We start from the raw sequence: 20,967 nt of genomic DNA, 5'->3' as shown, positions 1-20,967 counted from the left end.
AATACAAATCTTTGGCTTCATTAGAGAAATTTTCTTGACTTCACCCTAAAATTTCAATAATAAAGAATTGAAAGAGAAGATATATTTTGACAGTATGATATTTTTTTCACAAGCAAATACGCCTTTTTCAGCCATCACCCACTTGAAGAATAAAAAACCGATTGTTGTCCAAGTCCACTTCTTTTCCTTTCAATTTCTTAGTAACCTCTATAAAATTACTTCCACGGTCATTTATGTAGTACTTTGAAAAGTTGTCTCAAAATGCAACTCTAGTAATGACAAAGTCACTTCCTGTAACAGCTTCATATATTCTATCATCCTATAAATAGTCATGACATTTATAAATCAAAATGACCATTAGGGGAAAGAAAAATAAAGTGAAAGAAGTGCATCATGTATAACCATTTTTTTTCTTAATGAATTAATAAAAACTCAAGGAAGAATGAAATTGACACAAAAGGAATGGTCTCACCATATGGTTTGTAGGTTTAGGTTAGGGAGTTGAGATTAGGATTAGGTGTAGGTTTAGGTTTAGGGATTTGAGAATACATTTAAGTTTTAGGTTTAGGTTTAGGTTTTAGGTTTAAGTTATATGTTTTAGGTTTAAGGAATTGAGAATAGGTTAAGTGTCACGCCCCAGACTCGGTAACCGGATTCACAAGGAACCCGATGGCCAGTTCTGGCCGCAACAGCCTCCGTAGTACCCCATTCTTGGCTCCTGAAGCAGGTTCCGATCCTGGGATCCTACAAGGAGGATTTCTATAACAATATAACCATTTTCAATACGAGCATACCCAAGATCATAACAAGTAAATCTGAGAATAAAAAAAAAGGCACATATCACAAAATCCACTATGAATTTGAACTTTTACAAGTTACATAAGGTCCAAAAGGACATACATAAGATAATAGAAGAAAGAAAGGAAGGATGCAATACTGGGTCCTCAAACTCAGCTCTAATCCAAACTCTGCCACTACAACACCTGCCTAGGATCTCCTGCACGCATCAATCGTGCATAAGCTTATAGAAGCTTAGAGGGTGGTGTAAGTGTGTGATAATAGTACACAGAAGAATAATAGGAGATACAGGAAGGAGACATGCTCAATGAGAATATCACTAGCCTTACCAAGGCTTATCATGAATATGATGCAATGAGTACTGGACGCCATACCAAGGCAATGTATGAAGGGGCTTACATAACCAATACAAATGCGATGCAAGTAATGCCAGTGCTCATAACCAAACCGTATGTCAAGTATATTTCCAATCATAAGGAAATCACCGGGGTCCATTACACTGCTGGATGACTGCCGCTCTACAGACCCCGCACAATCAAACGAGCGTAAAAGACCTCACTACCCGCCTGTGGACAACCAATCACCAGCAAGGCCTGACGGTAGTGGACCCATTCACGAGCTGGTCAGACTCAGCCTAGCAATGCCCTCTTACATCAGGCGAGTAAGGCCACACCCCTATCCAACCGACTACACGACAGTGGGAGTCGCGGCCTAATGGTATAAGACCCTCGTGCGCTCATATATTCCACCCTGTCACGGCGTTGGAGTAGATCCTTGGTACCATGGAAGTTTTGAGAATTTCACCCATGGGCATCCTATGCACCCAGTATGCTCAAGTAACATTTTCGGTGTCCAAACATGGCCATCCATGATGTATCTATGGAGGCCACAACCCTGATGAAGCAAGGGTGATAATGCTCATATTATGCAATGCCAGATGCATTAATCACACAATCAACTATGCATCAATTCCAAGCATCCAACATGCTCAAGAGGGAATATTATGTCCCTCGGGAAGACAGCATGCAATGCCCAATGGCACAATCATAACCACACACACAATGTCATCCAAGCATACAATGATGCACATGGGCCATGAAGATGGGTCTAGGCGCATTATGCGACGATATACAAAGTAAATTACATTCCTCCTATCCAAGAAGGAATCAAGACTAGGTACTTAGACAATATCCATAAGGAATCCCACCTCTAGTAGGGGCCCATTTACCTGGGGTAGCCCATAAGACTAAGCATACAACTACGGGTCTAAGTAATATAGAAATGAGCCTAGCAACTATCTAAGATAAGTATCCAATCACTTTTAAATACAATCGGACCTAGAGGGGTCCATAATGGGGACATTTAACCACCATTCCCCAAAAAGGCATATCTACCATGAACTATATGGATAAAAGGCCCAAGGCCTACATTTAAGATAAAAATAAAAGTAACCACATACATATATTCCTCATAATAGGCCATAAAAAGATATAATACTACTTTTAACAACATGGCTCTAAGAGGGGAATTAAGGCCCAAGGCCCAATTCCCAATGGCCATAGAATCCATGTATTAAGTTGGACTTGGTGGGCAACCCGCGTACACAATATACGGCCCAAAAATATGTTTAAGTTTGGATGAAATGGGCCCCACTATATCAGCCCAATAATTAACAATTTAAGTAGGCAACCGAGGGCCCAATACTATCCTTACCTCAGCTCACAAGTCCATCAAAATGGTGGAAGTCGGCCCAATGTATGGTTGGGCCAAGCTGGGATGTCCCTGCCCAATCTGGGCTCACTAGATGTCCCAAAATTCTGATCTTAAGATGGTGGTCCTCATAAGATCACTAAAAGTGACCCAAAGAATGCACTGATTAAGCCCAAAGATTATAAGAAAGCATAAGCGTGTAACACATACACAAGTTCTCAATATGGTGAGCCCCACAGCCAAATGAAGTTGTAACCATAAGATTGTATATCGAAGGCCCTTTGATAAACTTTTGGCCCATTTGACTTCCTGGGCCTGCTAAGGTCCAGAAATTAGTTAAGTATGTGGAAATAATCTCATGAAGGCCAACTATACTCACTGGGGAATCCCACCAGATGGAGAGTGTGTACATATCATGAAAAGATCAAGTGGGCCTGCTACTAGATTGTGAGTTCAGCAGCAACCCAAGGCAGAGAGTGCTTCCACAATTGGGCGATCCAAGGCTTGGAGGGCCTGGACCAAACATGCATTAAGGTAGGTTCCACATACATGCACATTGAGCCTTAAATAAATAGCCTAAGGTCCATGGTGGGCCTTTAACCACCCATAGAGAAACCTATGAGCTTACCTTAGGATCACTCAGGAGGACATCCAACCTCAACTGGTTTCCAAGAGGTAGCTCACCACTACCCATATAATGAAAGATCTAAGGCCTAAGCAATGTGTGGACTAGTAGGCCATACACCAAGCCCAACTCATAAGCCATATAGTGGGCCCTCAAGTAAGGTTTGGGCCCAACCACAAAGGTCATAATTCCACATATTGTGGTGGGCTTCATGGGCAGCCCAGTAATTCATTTACATGGGCAAGTTTCACATTTAACACAAGTGAGTTGGGCCTCACTTTTGGCCTAAGTACAGGGTCAGTTTAATGGGCAGCCAAGGGCCCGACTTCTTGTGTATCATTGCCCCTAAGCCCCTCACAATAGATAGGAGAGTATAGGCTCAAGATCAATGGGCCTATCCAAAAGAACCGAGTCCACAAGGCCTACTTACTAACACAAACATGCATATACTATATCACATAATGGGCCCTAAAGAAATGGCCCAAAACAAAAGTCATCCAATTCATACATTATGGTGGGCTTGAGGGCAGCCCATAAACCCAAGAATACACATATGCAAGGCATATACTGACAGTGTGGGCCTTACCACATCAGCCCAAAGACTTAGCAAGGCCCTCCACACTATACATTTATGTGGGCCCCGCAAGTCAGCCCATAATTAAGCATTTCATGAGGGCATCACGACTAATAAATACACACGGTCAGCCTGTAGACAGCCTGTTGGGCCCGTGAAACAATAAGGTCAGGCCCTACACTATCTTGGGCTCAAGAAATAGGTTTCCAGCCCATTGGGCCTATAAACTACCAAAAATCTGGTTAAGGCTAACCCCCAACATCACCACAAAGGTGGGCCTTAAGAGGAACTAATTATGCCCAAAAGTGTCTAAGGAAATAAGGTAAGGAGTGTGTGCAATACTCCCTTAAATCTGGTGGGCCATAACAGCTCCAAAACAATCAACTATGGAGTAAATTTGGGCCCCTTACTGGAATTTCAGCCCACCCACTTCCTGGGCCTGCTGGAATCCAGAAATTTATGTAATTCAGATGGGTTACTAGCCTATGGTGACCCACACATATCATAGTGGGTCCCACCGGATGAGAGAGGAATGCACAACACATATTAGAAGTGGGTCATGCCACTGGAATACAGGCCCAGCAACAGCCCAAGGTAAGGGCGTCCCATGATGGGTAGTCCTACGGGCTTGAGTATGTGGCCCAAAACTGACCCAAGTTTGCAGGCCACACCACGATCAGTACAGGGGCCCGATGGCCATAAAAATTTACAAGATGGTCCTCCCATAGGTGGACCACAAATCTTCAAAATGTTGTGATTTTTGGACGGTCAGAAGTATTTTAATTAATTTGAATAAAACAGACCATCAAGAAAATCTGGTGAATCGGGATGCCTGAACGTGGTGAGCCATTCCAGCACTTGTCACGGTGTACACAGGGCTCCATTGGCCCCAAAAATTTGTAGGTGAGTCTCACCATAGGTGGACCACCTCCCTGTAAATTTTCATAATTTTAGGATACTCAAAAGTATTTAAATTAATCTAAATAATACAATCTATCCAGGGTGAAATATTGCTGGAATATAACTGTCCTGAATTTGGGCCATCCAATGGGTGGGTTCTGGGCCTCCAAAATTCCTGAAATTTGGACCCAAGGTCCCTCATCAAGCCTAAAATAAGTTGGCATCCAGAAATATGGCCCACCTTCTTAGAAATTATTTTTTTAATATTATTTTTATGAGACTATGCTGCTGGACTGCACAGCAGAAATTTCTGGCAGTTCAGTATGTTGGCCCGCCCTTTTGGATGCCCAAATAGGATTCCTTGGCCCTGAAATTATGTGGATAGGTCCTACCATAGGTGGGACACCTCCCTACAAAAATTTAAGATTTTTGGGATAGTAAAAATATTTTATTTAACTCATGCAATTTATGGACAGCAAGGTCCAGATTTTTATTTTCCTGCTGCAGCAATGCTGCTGTCCCTGACTTTAGCACCCCATTTGAGTGGGCCCAGGTCTATATAAATTTGGAAAAATATAAGGCCAACCTTCCTATACAAGTATACAGTAAGGTGGGGTCCACAAAGGTGGCCCACCATTTCAAAATCAGGCTGATATTTATGATTTTCCAGCAAACAGTGTAGCTGGACAGTCTAGAAAAATCTGGACCGTCCACCCTCCTTGGCCCATCCTTTTGGGTGATCAAATAGGGACATTTGAAGCTGAGGTTTAGCATAATTTTAGGTGGGGTCCATACCTCAAAGAGAAGTCTAAGAAATCAGGAAAAATGAGACCACAAACAAGGCCTATAACACATACATTACAGCATAAAAAAAATTCCAGCAATCTGGACAGCAACATGTTGCTGTCTAGATCAGCCCAAAAAAATTTAATAAATGGGAAATAAATTATAGATTCCACAAGGTGGGGTCCACCCTGATGTGTCACACAACTCCCAAGCCCAGCACCTTCCCAAGAAAATCCATAAAATTAGGCCCAAAGGCTTTCTAAATCAAGCAGCAAAATTAGGCAGCACAGTTGGGCCTGGGTGTCCAACAACTTGGGCCTGGATGTCCCAAAATTTAAAAATTCTGGTTGCATGGCACATCAGGTGGGCCACATAATCATTACATCCAAACCATAGAAAGTGGAGAAGAGAGGAATAAAGGAAATCTCATCAAGATGGGGTCCATGGAGAATGGCCCCATCAAGATCACTTGCATGCAAGTGATGGCTAAAAAAAATCTTATCCAAGGAGTGGTGGACCTTCACCATTGATGTGGTGAGTCCTACACTCTCCATATGAAGCAATAAAAGATCTATGAAAATAAGAACCATGCAATCTATCCTACATGCTCACCCACTTGTTGGATCTTCAAGATTCTTCAACTACCATGCTCCTTAAGCTTCAAGGAAGGGGGTTCAATGGTGATGATGGATCTTTGATGGTTAGATCTAGGGGGAAAGAAGAGGAAAGATGGTTGGAAAAGTTCAGTAATGGAGGACATTTGCAAAGAGGAGAAGAGAGAAATGAAGAAGGAGAGAGGGAGATGAGAGAGTTTCTAAAGTTGAAATGATTGCTTTCTTAGAAAAAGATGAATTTTGAAAAGAGAAAATAATCATTGCTCATGGGATAGGGTGGCTCATCATTGCCTAGAGAAGCCAATCTCATCATGGTTTTCTTGAGAAAAGAAGCCATCATTGCTAGGCTAAAGGTGGCTTACATGGGGAATAGTGCACATGGGGAAATGTGCAATCAGGTGGGTCCAACTAAAAATGCAATCAACGGTCCAAATAATGTGCGGCCCATAACTTTTGATGGACATGCCGGATTTACGCATGAGACGCGACGCTGAAACCGCGACGATGATGCGGTCGCAATGGCATAGGTCCTGGGTCAATCCGAGTCGGGTCTACGTGACCAAACTCATGGGTGACCACAATCACTATCCGAAGGTCGCGGGTCGCCGAAATTTGAACGGTAGGACCGCGGGACCAAAATACACGAGATGCATACTCACACACACATGCACACATGCGAACTCGGGTCAGGTCTCACATTAAGGTTTAGATTTAGGAAATCGGGTTCGGGTTCGGGATCGGGTTTAGGTTTGGGTTTTCAAGTTTAGGTTTAGGTTTAGGTTAGGGAGTTGAGATTAGGATTAGGTGTAGGTTTAGGTTTAGGGATTTGAGAATAAATTTAGGTTTTAGGTTTAGGTTTAGGTTATAGGTTATAGGTTAAGGTTTAGGTTTTAGGTTTAGGTTAAGGTTAGGTTATAGGTTAAGGTTTTAGGTCATAGGTTTTGGTTTAGGTTAAGGTTATAGGTTTAGGTTAAGGTTTAGGTTTAGGTTTAGGTTAAGGTTTAGGTTTAGATTATAAGCTATAGGTTTAGGGAATTGAGAATAGGTTAAGGTTTAGGTTTAGAAAATCGGGTTCGGGTTTGGGATCGGGTTTAGGTTTGGGTTTTCAAGTTTAGGTTTAGGTTTAGGTTAGGGAGTTGAGATTAGGATTAGGTGTAGGTTTAGGTTTAGAGATTTAAGAATATATTTAGGTTTTAGGTTATAAGTTAAGGTTAGGTTATAGGTTATAAGTTTAGCTTATAGGTTATAGGTTAAGGTTTTAGGTCATAGGTTTTGGTTTAGGTTAAGGTTATAGATTTAGGTTAAGGTTTAGGTTTAGGTTTAGGTTAAGGTTTATGTTTAGATTATAAGCTATAGGTTTAGGGAATTGAGAATAGGTTAAGGTTTGAGTTTAGAAAATCGGGTTCGAGTTCGGGATCGGGTTTAGGTTTAGGTTTTCAAGTTTAGGTTTAGGTTTAGGTTAGGGTGTTGAGATTGGGATTAAGTGTAGGTTAAGGTTTAGGGATTTGAGAATATATTTAGGTTTTAGGTTTAGGTTTAGGTTTTAGGTTTTATGTTAAGGTTTAAGTTTTAAGTTTAGGCTAAGGTTAGGTTATAGGTTATAAGTTTAGATTATAGGTTATAGGTTAAGGGTTTAGGTCATAGGTTTAGGTTTAGGTTTAGGTTAAGGTTTAGGTTTACGTTTAGGTTTAGGTTTAGGATTAGGTTTTAAGCTATAGGTTTAGGGGATTGAGAATAGGTTAAGGTTTAGGTTTAGGAAATCGGGTTCGGGTTCGGGATCGGGTTTAGGTTTGGGTTTTCAAGTTTAGGTTTAGGTTTAGGTTGGGGAGTTGAGATTAGGATTAGGTGTAGGTTTAGGTTTAAGATTTGAGAATACATTTAGGTTTTACGTTTAGGTTATAGGTTTAGGTTTAGGTTTAGGTTAAGGTTTAGGTTTAGGTTATAAACTATAGGTTTAGGGAATTGAGAATAGGTTAAGGTTTAGGTTTAGGAAATTAGGAAATCGGGTTCGGGTTCGGGATCAGTTTAGGTTTAGGTTTAGGTTAGGGAGTTGAGATTAGGATTAGGTGTAGGTTTAGGTTTAGGGATTTGAGAATACATTTTGGTTTTAGGTTTAGGTTTAGGTTTAGGTTTAGGTTATAAGCTATAGGTTAAGGGAATTGAGAATAGGTTAAGGTTTAGGTTTAGGAAATCGGGTTTGGGTTCGGGATCGGGTTTAGGTTTGGGTTTTCAAGTTTAGGTTTAGGTTTAGGTTAGAGAGTTGAGATTAAGATTAGGTGTAGGTTTAGGTTTAGGGATTTGAGAATACATTTAGGTTTTGGGTTTAGGTTTAGGTTTAGGTTTAGGTTATAGGTTTAGGTTTAGGTTTAGGTTAAGGTTTAAGTTTAGGTTTAGGTTTAGGTTTAGGTTATAAGCTATAGGTTTAGGGAATTGAGAATAGGTTAAGGTTTAGGTTTAGGAAATCGGGTTTGGGTTCGGGTTCGGGATCGGGTTTAGGTTTGAGTTTTCAAGTTTAGGTTTACATTTAGGTTAGGGAGTTGAGATTAGGATTAAGTGTAGGTTTAGGTTTAGGGATTTGAGAATACATTTAGGTTTTCGGTTTAGGTTTAGGTTTTAGGTTTAGGTTTAGGTTTTAGGTTATAGGCTAAGGTTTAGGTTTTAGGTTTAGGTTAAGGTTAGGTTATAGGTTATAAGTTTAGGTTATAGGCTATAGGTTAAGGTTTTAGGTCATAGGTTTTGGTTTAGGTTAAGGTTATAGGTTTAGGTTAAGGTTTAGGTTTAGGTTATAAGCTATAGGTTTAGAAAATTTGTTGAGGGTAAAATATTACATATTGGACCCTAATTATTACCTGAATTACGAACATGATACTGTTTTAATGGGCTATTTTAATCATGTTTGTGATGGAAGGAGAATTGACTAGCATGGATTGAAAAGGAAGCTAAATGTATGGATTTGACACTCTGGCATCACCAAGGCATTGGACGGGACTCCATGGGACCAAGATTAAGGATTTACACAACAGAGATCAGAGAAATTCCAACCACTCACTTCAAACAGGCCTGAAAAACATCCAGAATGCAAGATCACCATGTTCCCACCATCTAATCGACTCGAAACTTCATACATGGACTGAGGACCATAAATTAACCGTACACGTCAAATTTAAGCCATTGGATCATTGTGGAAGTGTCCAAACGGACAGATCAGGCCATAAATTCTTGATTTGGGGCCCACCTGAGATGTGGATATGATTCAAAGTTGGTCTCATCCCATCTAATCAGGTGATCAGGTGATCAAATAGATGGTCGGAGTAGATTTAACATATCTATCACGGTGGACCCCACTGTAGATTGGATGTGCGCAGGGCACATGTGCGTCAGACGTGCACCACGAGTCCAAGACGGTCAAACCGCCTTGAACCCGAACTCCTTCCGAAAATGGCAACTACCATTTTTTCCTTACACAGACAGTTGCGCAGAGGCATTTTTCGAAAGCTGGTGGGCCACCATCATGGACCATCTGTCTAATCCAAACCGTCCATCAGGTAGCCTGGACAAATCCGTCCTAACCCATGAAATTTTAGGAGAAACAGTAAGCAGGTACACATTTAATGTTCAGCCAAAATTAGCCTCTGCACTGCAACATTAACAGGAAGCCGACCGTTTAAGGGACGTTGTGGGCCACTATCAAGACTCCTTTAAACAATCTACATCGTTCATTTGTTTGGCCATAAAAAATAGACCGTAGGGACGTTCTCCCTTTTTGAAGGAGCAGCGTTGTGCATGAAATATGCTAGCAGAATTCCTGTCTTTCCAGTCAATTACGCAAGACAGCTGGCTATGTCGCTGCATAAACAGGTTGCGTAAAGAGGTCTTTGCAGGAGGATCCGAAGGGAGTGGGCCACACATGAAGAAGGTTGAAAGAAAAAAAATGGAAAGTAATTTGGCAAGGAATCTCGGAATCAATGGTATTTTCCATTGCGCATGTGAACAGGGCAGCCTTACCATTGTACTTGATGTGGCCACCCCTGTGATCAGACTGGGTAATCCAATCCGTCTATCATGTTCAGAGGATAGGTTTAGCCATAACCTAGCTTGTTTTGCACTCATAAAACACTCACCGAGCATGCAAATTGGTCGGCAACGGGCCCGTTACACAATCTTTTGAGCAATCTGTTTATGCAACTACTCTTCCTACACACGTGATTCCCTTCACCGACTGATACAGCCAGCTGACTCCACCTAGCCTCTTGCTGCCTATAAGAAGGAGAGAGAAAGAAGTGGATGAGGATTCAATTGCCAAGTAGCCGTAGAGCAGACATGAGAGAGAGAGAATTGTTTGAGAGTTTTATTATTTGTTTGTTTTTATGATTTTTGAGAGATTTATCTCACTCATGTCGGGCTAAACCTCTTAGCTAGGGCTAAGAGGTGAAACATGTGGCGTGATGGGACTGATTCTACGACTTTGATTCATGCCATGAACTATGTTGATTCTAGTTTTGAATAATAAGAATATTTATAGTTTTTAATGGTTTGTTGTAACTGAAATTACAATAGATTTAGGATGGCTTTAAGTATTCCTGTTCTCTTGTTGTGATTACGCAGTTAGGAAGTCTTGTTGTTCACCATCGTCTCCTGGGCATGGTTAGATGACGACACCCTTCCTACTGTTCATACATCACTCAGATTGACTGTGAATTGGTTTAATTCTGTTGTTTGCTTTGTCCCATGGGCATGGTTTTGTGATGGAATCCATTCCAATTTACACCTATCTTATCTCTCTAAAACTAGATCAAAAGATGTTCAGATTTGATTTACAAGTTATATCTTCCAACTGGATGGAGATGGGACTCGAAGTCCAGTTGAGTTCAGGAATTGACCGTAGATCTCCCTGATCTCTACAAGTGGATCCTCTGAATCCCTAGTTTCCTTCTTCTGAATTTCTTAAGTTTTAGATTTGTATTTCACTATTATTCCTTAAAATCATTCGATTTAGATTTCAACTTAATCTAGTTCTAGTTCTACTTAGTTTCAGATAACGTACAGGTATCAGTCCCTTGGGATTCGACCTCAGTCTCACCGAGTTTATTACTACATCACAACCCTATACTTGGGGAGTGAAAAAGTTTTTGGCGCCGTTGCCGGGGAATGATGGTTACGTTTTTCTGAAATTAACTAGCTTTAGGATTAGTTTAAAATTAGGATTTTTCTAACTTTAGGTTTAGATTTTTCTGATTTGTAGAAACTAACCTATTTTCCTGTTTTGTAGGATCCTAACATAAACTTCTAAATTGGTAATCCATTTCTAATTCCTCTACTTTTTCTAATTTTAAAATTAGGGTTTGAGTTTTAAAAATTTTCTAATTCTAGTATTTTTCTATTTTTAGGAAATAATTTATTTTTAGAAACTTTCTTCTTTTGTTTTTAGAAACTAGGTTAGTTATTTCCCTTTTTGAAATTCTTTCTAATTTTAGAAACTAACTCATCTTTTCTTTATTTTATTTTTAGAAACTTTCCTTTTTAAGAATTAGTTTATTTTTAGAAACTTTTGAATTTTAGGTTTAGATTTTCTATTTTAGAAACTTTCCAACTCTAGACCTTCTTTTTAGAAACTAACTTAGCTTCTAGGTTTAGGGAACTTTCCTTTTTAGAAACTAACTTTCTATTTCAATTGTAGGAACTTTTTAATTTTATACTTTCTATTTTAGAAACTAATCTCTTTTGTTTTCTTTTGTAGGATCTTAACATAGGAATTTCTCATTTGGTATCATCTTTCTAACTTCTCCTCTTACTTTTTGTACTTTTCTAATTTTAGATTTAGATTCTTCTTTTAAGTAACTTTCTATTTTCTAGTTTTAGAAGTTTTTCCCTTTTTTAGAAACTAACTTTCTATTTTTTATTTTTAATAACTTTCTAATTCTAACTCTTTCACAATCTAACTTTGTTTCCTAATTTTTTTTTAGAAATTTTCTACTTGTAGACTTTTTTTAGAAACTAACCTTCCTATTTTGTAGGCTTTTAAGATAGAAATTTCTAATTCGGTAAGCTCTTTCTCTACTTTCTATTTTTCAGATCTTTTTTAGTAACTTACTTTCTAGTTTAGGACTTTCCTAATTTATTTTAGAAATTTCCACTTTCCTTTAAGAATTTCTTCTTTTAGAAACTAGTTTACTTCTATCTTTCTTTTTAAGGATTTTCTAATTCTAGATATTCTCTTTAGAAACTGACTTGTTTTGTTTTCTTTTGCAGGTTTTTAACTTAGGGACTCCAATTTGGTAACTTCTTTCCAACCCTGTCTTTCTTTCTAGATTTTCTTTTCCTTTCTTAGGATTATGTTTCGAATTTGATTGAGGGCTGCGAGTGTTTCATGCCCAAGTGGGCTCGTGACAATACTCGACGTCTCTTGACTGAAGGAGGATTGGTTGAGGGGTTAACTATCTATCGCAGGACTAAACACCACTCAAAATCCCCTGAGTTAATTGAAGTGATGGCTGAAAACTAACCTCTTCTACCCCAACCTAAGGTGGAGGACATTCAAGATGAGAATGAGGTGCATCAAACACCCCCGCCTCGTACTTTATGAGATAATTTACAACCAGCGGGGGTGAGTACGCCCTCATGCATGATTTTTCCTGAAAATATAGGACATATGGACATCAAGTCAGGGGTTATCCAACTCCTTCCTAAGTTCCATGAGCTTGAATCTGAAGAACCATATCTACATTTGAAAGAGTTTGATGAGATCATAGCCACTTTATATTTTCAAAATGTGTCTGAGGACACAATCAGGCTGAAACTCTTTCCTTTTTCCTTGAAGGAAAAGGCTAAGATGTGGTTACATTCACTTCGTCCTAGATCCATTGGCACATGGAATGATATATAAAGGGAATTTATAAAGAAATTTTTTCCACATCATAAAACGATTACCCTTAGAAAAGCAATCACAAACTTCACCCAAAAGGAGGATGAAACATTTTACCAATGTTGGAAAAGGTTCAAGGATTTGGTCAGTTCATGCCCACAACACGGCTTTGAAACATGGCGCATAACAAATTTTTTCTACGATGGACTGACATTTTCCATGCGCCAAATGGTCGAGACAATGTGTAATGGAGAATTCATTAATAAAAATATCGATAAGGTATGGGATTGTCTCGATAGTCTTGCTGAAAAAATACAATCATGGGATTATTACCCAAAATCGAACACCACGTCTAGGCCGACTCAATCTATGGAGAAAGGTGGATTGTATCTCTTGAAATAAGAGGATGATCTCAAGTATAAAGTGACTACGCTCATAAGGAAATTTGAGGCCATGAAAGGAAAGAAGGATAAGGTTAATGAAAGTGTTTGCAGCATCTGTGATTGCAACATTCATACAACTGAAAATTGTCCTACAATACCCGCCTTTCGAGAAGTGTTGAATGAACAATCCAATACCGTAGATACTTATCAAAGACCTTTTAATGGACCAACCTCTAATACGTACAATCCTGGTTGGAAAAATCATCTAAACTTTAGTTGGAGAAATGGACAAACTGCTACCCCTCAAGGTTTCTTCAATTAAAATCCAAATCAGGGGAAACTTCAAGAAGAACTGGTTCAAAATTCCATACAAGAGCTGAACCAGGCAATGCGAGATTTTATGCAAAAGATGGATTCACGTATGATGGTTATAGAAAAGGGGATGCTTCCTGCACAACTGCTCCCCAATCCTAAACCACAATACGATATAAATAATCCCAGCTCTTCAAATTAAATGGAGCACGCTAAATCCATCACTACTCTTAGGAGTGGGAAGATCATTGATAAAATCCTTCCGGTTAGGCCCGAAAAGCCTCTAGAACCGGAAGAGGAGGACAATGATGGATCTATTGATGCCCCACAAAAATTAGAACTAGAACTTATAGAAAAGCCAGTTGCTCCATTTCCCCAACGGTTGGTCGCACCAAAACCTCTCTCTAACTCTCAGGATATCCTAGAAGTGTTGAAACAAGTGAAAGTCAACATTCCTCTACTTGATGTTGTAAAACAGATACCTTCATATACTAAATTCCTGAAAGACTTATGCACGACCAAACGACGGTAGAGTATTCAAAAGAAGATCTTCTTGACCGAGAAAGTGAGTGACATCCTAAAGCAAGACGTGCCACAGAAATTCAAAGATCCCGGTAGCCCAACCATATCATGTGTAATCGGGGACCATCGAATTGATCGTGCACTTCTTGACTTAGGAGTGAGCGTCAATCTGATTCCCTACTCGGTATACAAACAGTTAGGTTTGGGGGAATTAAAACCCACCCTAACCACACTACAACTTGTCGATCGCTTTGTTTGTATACCAAGAGAGATAATTGAGGATGTGTTGGTCTAAGTTGATAGATTTTACTACCCTGTAGATTTTATCATCCTGGACACTGAACCCATCAATAACATGAGCACTCAGATTTTCGTTATTCTTGGTTGCCCATTCCTTGCTACTTCAAACGCAATTATCAATTGCAGGAATGGTGTTATGACTATGTCTTTTGAAAATATGACATTGGAGTCAAACATCTTTTTCAATAACGGCAGAAACTTAGAGGATGATGACGATTTCCACGACATTAACGTGATTGACTCTTTAGTGGAAGATACGACACCTCTGACCTTATCATCTGACCCTCTAGAGATGTGCCTGGCCCACTCCCATGATTTTAATGATGACATGATTAAGGAGACGTGTGCCTTGCTTGATACTGCACCGGTACTTGAAGTTAACCGGTGGAGGCCACAATTTGAAGAATTGCCACAAACCGATGTAGTGCCTCTACCGTCTAACCTCAAGCCACTGAAGCTTGACCTAAAACCTTTGCCCTCTGATTTGAAATACACATATTTAGGTCAAGATGAGACATACCCGATGGTGATCTCTGCCCATCTGGAGAAAGAACAGAAGAGTATACTCTATCTACTCTCATTGAGCATAAGGGAGCCCTTGGATGGACGATAGCAGACCTCAAGGGAATCAACCCCTCGATTTGTACTCATCGCATATATCTTGAGGATAATGCGAAGACCGCTCAGTAATCACAACGTAGACTAAATCCAAACATGAGAAAAGTGGTTAAGGCTGGGGTTCTTAAACTATTGGATATGGGTATCATATACCCCATATCCGATAGTCAATGGGTGAGTCTAACTTAGGTGGTTCCTAAGAAGTCTGGGATCACTATCGTAACCAATACCAATAATGAGCTTGTGCCAACGAGAGTTACTACTGGTTGGAGAATGTGCATTGACTACAAGAAGCTGAATACCGTCACGAGGAAGGACCACTTTCCTTTGCCCTTCATTGATCAAATCTTGGAAAGGCTAGCTTGTCATTCCTATTACTATTTTCTTGACAGGTATTCAGGCTACAATCAGATTGAAATCACCCTTAAGGACCAGGAAAAGACCACATTTACATGTCCCTACGACACCTTTACCTACAGAAAGATGCCATTCGGATTATGTAATGCCCCTACCACCTTACAGCGATGTATGATGAGTATCTTTTCTGACATGGTAGGAAAATATCTAGAGGTCTTCATGGACGATTTCTCTATTTTCGGTTCATCTTTCAGTGAGTGCTTAGAGAGTCTTAAATGTGTGCTAAAAAGATGTGAAGAAAAGAACTTGGTACTTAATTGGGAGAAGTGTCATTTCATGGTTCATAAGGCAATTGTCCCTGGACATATTATCTCGTCCAAAGGAATTGAGGTGGATAAGGCAAAAATTGATCTTATCTCTAACCTACCTCTACTCAAGAACATATGGGACGTGCGATCCTTCTTAGGACACGCTAGGTTTTATAGAAGATTCATAAAGAACTTTAGTCTCATCTCTCGTCTTTTATGTAATCTACTTCAAATGGATGTACAATACGAGTGGACTGAGCCATGTCAGGAAGCTTTCACTAAGCTTAAGGGCATGTTGACTAGTGCACCCATCATACAACCACCCGACTGGGGCATTCCTTTTGAACTTATGTGCAACGCGTCTGATTATGCTCTTGGGGCGGTTCTAGGCCAAAGAAAAGATAAGAAACCCTATGTTATTCATTATACAAGTAAGACTCTAAATCCTGCCTAAGTGAACTACTCGACTACGGAAAAGAAACTCTTGGCCGTAGTGTTCGCTTTGGACAAATTTCAGTCCCACTTGATCGGATCTAAGATCATTATTTACACTGATCACGTGGCGCTCAAGTATCTTCTGTCTAAGAATGATGCTAAGCCCCACCTGATACAATGGATCCTCCTACTCCAGGAATTTGACTTAGAAATAAAAGATAAAAAGGGAGTAGGGAACGTAGTGGCTGACCATCTTTCTCGCCTTAATCCCTCCGATTCCCTTGAAACGACACATATCAATGACATGTTCCCTGATGAACAATTGTTCAGAGTCTCCCATTCACCTTGTTTTACTGATATTGCTAACTATCTTGCCACAGGTTCCATACTGACACATTGGACTGCGCAAGATAAGAAGAAAATTTTCACCAAGGCCTGTGGTGGTCACTTTTCTGCTAAAAAGACCACAGCCAAGATTTTGTAGTGTGGCTTTTACTGGCCCACTATGTTCAGGGACACTCATGAGTTTTGCAAAGCTTATAAGCGTTGTCAGAAATTGGGAGCGTTGTCCCGTCGAAATATGATGCCCTTGAATCTCATTCTTATCATTGAGGCATTTGATTGCTGGGGCATTGATTTCATGGGACCATTCCCCCAATCTTTTGGAAATCTGTATATTTTGCTCGCTGTAGACTATGTCACTAAATGTGTTGAAGCGATTCCATGTCGGAATAATGACCATCATATGGTCATTAAATTTTTAAAAGAGAACATCCTTTCACGATTCGGAATGCCTCGATCCATCATTAGTGATGGGTGCTCACACTTTTGTAATAGACCATTCGAGAGCCTAATGAAGAAATACAGTATCTCTCATAAGGTGAGTACCCCATGCCATCCACAAACAAGTGGACAAGCTGAGATTTCTAATAGGGAGATCAAGCATATCCTGGAGAAAACGGTTAACCCTGATCGTAAGGATTGGTCAATCCGATTGACTGATGCCTTATGGCCGTATCGTACTGCTTTTAAAACCCCGATTAGAACATCTCCCTTTAGACTTGTCTATGAGAAGGCTTGTCACTTGCCGGTGGAGTTGGAACATAAAGCGTACTGGGCGATCAAAAATCTGAATTTCAATCTAGACAACGTTGACTCGCTACACAAACTTCAGTTGAATGAACTTGAAGAAATTCGGAATGACGCATACGAGAACTCGAGAATTTACAAGGACAGGATGAAGACGTTTCATGATCAACATATTCTACGAAAAACATTCACACCAGGTCAGAAAGTCCTTTTGTATGACTCTTGACTACATCTCTTTCCGGGTAAGCTTCGATCTTGTTGGACCGGCCCTTACATTGTTGTTACTACTTATCCTCATGGGGCTGTTGAGATAAGAGATCCCGACAATGGCAAGGAGTTTAAAGTAAATGGACATCGCTTAAAGCCATCTGTCGAGAAATTTGATTCAGAAAACATGTCCATACCTCTGACTGATCCTGTTTACCAGGATTGATCTCCTAGTCTGATGGAGGTATAGGTAGGTTTATCGCTTTCATAAGACTAGGATAGTTTGCTTTATATATTGTTTTAGAATAGTTTGCTTTTATTGGTTTCTCTCTTGTGCTAACCTGCTCTGATATCTTTGGAAAGCCTCGTGATTCTTTCATCTAGGTACTATCTTTCCATCACTCCTCTTGTACTTTCACTGTCCCATGTGCATAGCATGCTTACTTCCTTTATACTGAGGACAATGTAGATTTTAGGTTGGGGGTGGGAGATTAGGTTGCCTAAACAGTGTTTACTTGGTCTTGAGCAAAAATTGTGAAAATTTTTAATTTTTTCTGAAATTTCTTGTAAATTCGATGCGATTTTGACGGCCATCTTTGATTTAGAATTAGAAGACACGTAATGTTGGTAATTTATAACTCTTGGATTCAGTTATCTATTAGATTTCACAGTTAAGTTTGAATTGTTAATCCATGATTAGAGGTTTTAAACATTAATTGAGTCATGATTTCACAAGACACATCTTGTTTGCACATTAAGGTTTCAGTTCGATATTGAAGTGTAACTTGGTGATCATTAAATATGGAAGGAACTAACCTGGGAATTTGTCCATTATGTTTAATAAGAAGAATGAAAGAAAAAGAAAATACCCAGTTACAAGATAGCTGCCTGCAGAAAGGGTTGGTGGAACGAACTTCACCAAAGGTTTGCTCCCTATAGGTGTAGATCCAATTCCCCATGGTCGATATTTGGAAAGGGTTGGGCGACTAGTCTTCACCATGGGTCTGCTCCTTATAGGTGAGGATTCGTTTCCCCTCCTTGACTTTACTCTTAAAAAGTTGACATAGTGTAAAAATCATCAAAAGCTGGAAGAATGGATCAAGTTTTGGTTTAGGTTATTATGAATTTTCTTGTGGTTACCAATGATATCCTGAAATAGAGAAGTGAATCTTAATAGTGTTAAGCCGAGATTACACTATACACTCATGGAACTCAATGTTTAAAATTGTTTTAATTAATGGATTAATATTTGAACTTGATTATGAAGTTTACCATGAGCTTAATTCCAGGAGAAAGTAATGCCAACAATTATGAATCTTAGACTTCTAGTTCTGGATTGTTTTCAAAAATCACTCGAGTTTATAGAAATTGTCCTGTAATTCTCAATTTATTTTTCGCATACTTTGCTCGGGACTAGAAAAATGCTGGTTGGGGATTGTGTTGAGGGTCAAATATTACATATTAGACCCCAGTTATTAACTGAATTATGAACATGATACTATTTTAATGGGCTATTTTAATCGTGTTTGTGATGCAAGGAGAATTGACGAGCATAGATTGAAAAGGATGCTAAAGGTATGGATTTGACACTCTGGCATCACCAAGGCATTAGACGGGACTCTATGGGACCAAGATTAAGGATTTGCAAACCAGAAATCAGAGAAATTCCAGCCACTCACTTCAAACAGGCCTGAAAAACGTCCAGAATGCAAGATCACAATGTTCCCACCATCTGATCGACTCGAAACTTCATACATGAACTGAGGACCATAAATTAACCGTACACGTCAAATTGAAGCCATTAGATCATTGTGGAAGTGTCTAAACGGATAGATCAGGCCATAAATTCTCTATTTGGGGCCCACCCGAGATCTGGATATGATTCAAAGTTGGTCTCATCTCATCTGTGAGGTGATCAAACAGATGGTCGGAGTAGATTTAGCATATCTATCATGGTGGACCCCACTGCAGATTGGACGTGCACAGGGCACATGTGCGTCAGACGTGCACCACGAGTCCAAGACGGTCAAACTGCCTTGGACCCAAACTCCTTCTGAAAACATCAACTGCCTTTTTTTCCCTTACGTAGACAGTTGCGTAGTGGCATTTTTTGGAAGCTGGTGGGCCACCATCATGGACCATCTGTCTAAACCAAACCGTCCATCAGGTAGCCTAGACAAATCCGTCCTAACCCAAGAAATTTCAGGAGAAACAGTAAGCAGCTACACATTCAATGTTCAGCCAAAGTTAGCCTTTGCACTGCAACATTAACAGGAAGCTGATCGTTTAAGGGACGTTGTGGGCCACTATCAAGACTCCTCTGAACAATCTACATCGCTCATTTGTTTGGCCATAAAAAATAGACCGTAGGGACGTTCTCCCTTTTTGAAGGAGCGGCATTGTGCAGGAAATATGCTAGCAGAATTCCTGTCTTTCCAGTTGGTTACACAAGACAGCTGGTTGTGTCGCTGTATAAACAGGTTGCGTAAAGAGGTCTTTGCAGGAGGATCCGAAGGGAGTGGGCCACGCATGGAGAAGGTTGAAAGAAAAAAAAAATGGAAAGTAATTTCGCAAGGAATTCCGGAATCAATGGTATTTTCCATTGCGTATGTGAACAGGGCAGCCTTACCGTTGTACTTGATGTGGCCACCCCTGTGATCGGACTGGGTAATCCAATCCGTCTATCATGTTCAGAGGATAGGTTTAGCCATAACCTAGCTTGTTTTGCACTCATAAAACATTCATCGAGCATGCAAATTGGTCGGCCACCGAGCCCGTTACATAATCTTTTGCGCAATCTGTTTATGCAACTGCTCTTCCTACGCACGTGATTCCCTTCGTCGACTGATACAGCCAGCTGACTCCACCTAGCCTCTTGCTGCCTATAAGAAGGAGAGAGAAAGAAGTGGATGGGGATTCAATTGCCAGGCAGCTATAGAGCAGACGTGAGAGAGAGAGAGAATTGTTTAAGAGTTTTATTATTTGTTTGTTTTTATGATTTTTGAGAGATTTATCTCACTCATGTTGGGCTAAACCTTTTAGCTAGGGCTAAGAGGTGAAGCTTGTGGCATGATGGGACTGATTCTACGACTTTGATTCATGACTTGAACTATGTTGATTCTAGTTTTGAATAATAAGAATATTTATAGTTTTTAATGGTTTGTTGTGACTGAAATTACAATAGATCTGCGATGGCTTTAAGTATTCCTGTTCTCTTATTGTGGTTACGCAGTTAGGAAGTCCTGTTGTTCACCATCGTCTCCTGGGCATGGTTAGATGACGACTCCCTTCCTATTATTCATACATCACTCAGATTGACTGTGAATTGGTTTAATTCTATCGTTTGCTTTGTCTCATGGGCATGGTTTTGTGATGGAATCCATTCCAATTTACACCTATCTTATCTCTCTAAAACTAGATCAAAAGATGTTCAGATTTGATTTACAGGTTATATCTTCCAACTGGATGAAGATGGGACTCGAAGTCCAGTTGAGTTCAAGAATTGACCGTAAATTTCCCTGATCTCTACAAGTGGATCCTCTGAATCCCTAGTTTCTTTCCTTTGAA

General features: G+C 39.9%; 1 protein-coding gene and 1 non-coding gene across 2 annotated transcripts in view; both read right to left on the bottom strand.

The window, feature by feature from the left end:
- Nucleotides 1-20,967, bottom strand: part of LOC131255974 (uncharacterized) — a 100,675-nt gene that overhangs the window by 48,441 nt on the left and 31,267 nt on the right. The gene's annotated exons all lie outside the window — the stretch shown is intronic.
- LOC131257090 (small nucleolar RNA R71) lies at nt 12,933-13,039 on the bottom strand. Its single transcript, XR_009177110.1, has one exon. It is a non-coding gene; the product is annotated as a small nucleolar RNA R71 (small nucleolar RNA).

This window comes from Magnolia sinica, chromosome 9 (genome assembly GCF_029962835.1).
Source record: "Magnolia sinica isolate HGM2019 chromosome 9, MsV1, whole genome shotgun sequence".
Classification (NCBI taxonomy): domain Eukaryota; kingdom Viridiplantae; phylum Streptophyta; class Magnoliopsida; order Magnoliales; family Magnoliaceae; genus Magnolia; species Magnolia sinica.
This window is presented reverse-complemented; position numbering and strand designations above follow the sequence as displayed.